This window comes from Camellia sinensis, chromosome 9 (genome assembly GCF_055761805.1).
Source record: "Camellia sinensis isolate YWXY chromosome 9, ASM5576180v1, whole genome shotgun sequence".
In the NCBI taxonomy this organism is placed as follows: domain Eukaryota; kingdom Viridiplantae; phylum Streptophyta; class Magnoliopsida; order Ericales; family Theaceae; genus Camellia; species Camellia sinensis.
This window is the reverse complement of record NC_138969.1, coordinates 90,218,911-90,222,012: the sequence shown is the minus strand read 5'-3', so window position 1 is coordinate 90,222,012 and position 3,102 is coordinate 90,218,911.

Below are 3,102 nucleotides of genomic sequence, written 5' to 3'. Positions count from 1 at the left end.
CCGACATGCCCTAGGCGCATGTGCCAAAGTTTGGAAGTGTCTGATGCATCATCTTCTGAGCTGGAACTGGTGGAGACAGCCACTCTCCCTGTGACTGTAGAGCCATCTAGGAAATATAAATTTCCCTGTCGAGTACCCTTCATTGCAACCAATGCTCCTCGAACAACTTTAAGGACTCCACCTTCCATGGTTACTCTGTAACCTTTGGAGTCTAAAACTCCCACTGAGATGAGATTCTTGGTTAGATCTGGTACATACCGTACATCTTCAAGAATTCTGATTGTTCCATCATGGATCTTCAGTTTAATTGTTCCAATCCCCTTTGTCTGGCAAGCTTGGTCGTTGCCCATCAGCACAACTCCTCCATCGAACTCTCGTAAGCTCGAGAACCACTGCTTGTTAGGACACATATGGAATGAACATCCGGAATCTATTATCCATTCATCCGACTGGCCATATGATGAAACTGTGAAGGCTCCTCCTTCATCATTATCTCCATCTCGTGCAATATTCACCTTCTCTTCTGTCTTGTCTTTATTTGGACAATCTTTTGCCCAATGCCCCTTCTGGCGACAAGCTGCACACTCGTCCTTTGCAAGACGTCTTTTGTCTGAAGGTTTCCCCCTGGATTTTGAGCGAGACTTTCCTCGCCCTGTAATTCTTCTGTTATTTGTTCTGCCTCTGACTGTTAATGCCTCGGATGTTGAGTCCCTGTTTGCAGACTTATCTTTCCTTCTGAACTCATTGTTCACCAAGGCGTTTGCAACATCAATATACTTGATCTTCTCTTTACCGTACAGTAAAGTAGTAGTGAGATGATCATACGAGTCAGGCAAGGAATTTAACAATAACAGTGCTTTATCTTCATCACCAACATGATCATCCAAATTCTTCAAATCCGTAATAATTTTGTTGAAGTTATTTAGGTGTTCGTTCATCGAAATACCTTTAACGTAGTCGAAACGAAACAACCTCTTCCTCAAGTAGAGCCGGTTCTCAATGCTCTTTGTCATGAACTTATCTTCCAGCGCCTTCCAAAGCTTCTTCGCAATATCATATTCTGTAAAGGCATACTTCTCCTCTTTTGCAAGGCAAAGTCGGATGGAACTACAGGCCAGGAGATTCACCCTCTCCCATTCTATCTCGTCCATGTCATCTGGTTTGTCTCCCAGAGTGAAGTGCAGGTTCATTTGGACAAGCATATCCTTAACTTCGCATCTCCACATGCCGAAGTTGCTGCTTCCATCGAACTTCTCTACCTCGAACTTGGCATGGGACACCGGGGTCCAATGCCTAGAAGTGCTTGTACTGGCTGGATTACTTACGGACTCGGATGCTCTAGATTCTGCCATTTTTTAGAAACTTCAATTCAAAAAACTGACCGTACAGATGTGTCCGGAATACTCCAAATAGTTGGGAAGCACTATTGGATCGTCAAAAACGGACTCCGAATGGCTCCGATCTGGCAAAAATACTTTGGACGGGTCAGATCTGCAGAATCTGGTGCGCTGAGATGCACCGGATAATTTCTCCCGTCAACGGCTGGTCAACGGCTCGGTCAACGGCGCAGGCGGCGCGGTCAACGGAGGATCGGCGGCGCGGTCAACGGCTTGACGGCTGGTCAACGCGGCTGGTCAGCGGCTCAGGCTGACTGGGCTGACACGTGGCTGACACGTGGCTGACTGTCGGACGCGTGGCGATGACGTGGCGGATGACGTGGCGATGACGCGGCACTGACGTGGCGCCACGTGGCTCGTCTTCTCCCTGGAGACGCGCGTGTGGCGCGTGGATGAGACTGGGATCACGCGCCAGTTGCCTGAACGGCGCGTGGTGGCGCGTGGTGAGACTGGGGCTGACGCGCTTTGTTCAGAGAGCGCGTGGGGGCGCGTGTGAAGGCTTCTGGGCTCTGTTTTTGCTGTTTTGGACTCCTCTCGGGGAGTTCTTCCTCCTGGTATGGTCAAAAGTGGATTTTGAGTACTTCGAAATCTGGGCACTTTCGGGAAAAATTCGATTTTTCGCAACCCGAGCTCTGATACCAATTGTTGAGGATCGGGGGCACACCAGGGAACTCAAACAAGCAATAACACACAAGATTTAACGTGGTTCGGCAAGTCGCCTACGTCCACGGGCAGCGGATTCACTATATTAAACAAAATGGTGAATTACAACACTCTCTGTAATTCTCTCTCTCTTTGCTCTCAGCTCACACCTCTCAGCTCTCCAAATTCTGATGATCTATATCCTCTCCCTCCTGTCTCTATTTATACACAAAGGAGTAGGTGGGAGAGCCTTCATTCTTTGACTTTTGACATGGTTGGTGGCCACCGAGCTTGACTTGGTTGGTTGCCTTCCATTGTTGACATGAGGATCACCCCTTTCACATGGGGTGACCTCCAGAATCTGTAGCCAATTCAACATGCATCATATATGTTATTGATATCACATAATGTGGATTTGGTTGTTGTGTATCTGAAAAACAAACTGAAGTATAGGATTTCTATACTATGCTGTTTAGAGTTGCAAAATAGAGTGGAAACATTCCAAACATTTTTTCTAGCCTGTTTCTTCTTGCCTCCCCTGCAGCTTGGTAGCATGGAAGAAAATATAAACATTACATGCATTTTTAATCCACCGACGAAATAATTGCTCTAAATATAATGTAGCACTGACATTGTCTTCAAGAGAAAACAATGATTTTATCCTATTTTTTTAAATTTGTTTTTAGATGGATTTTTTATTATTATTATTTAGTGATTTTTTTTTTTTCATATTTTAGTGTTTTTTTCTTCTTCTTCTTTTTTTTTGGTTGAGATGCACTTAATCTAAATACTACTAAAGTAAATAAACAAAAGAAAATCCGAACACAAATATTTCTTGTCTTCAATCTACAAACCAGTTTTTGAAAAATCATGAGAGTCATTTGGGATATAAAATTTTGTGTGTGAAGAAGTCCCCAGGCCACCAAAGCGAGAGCAAATATATGTGCCTCAACAAACATGAATTGAATCAACAGGTAGACGAAATCACTCCTCTTTCTATTCCTTTCTGATATATAACAGTGGCTGCATAATAATATCAACATTTCTCAATGCACAGAGATGC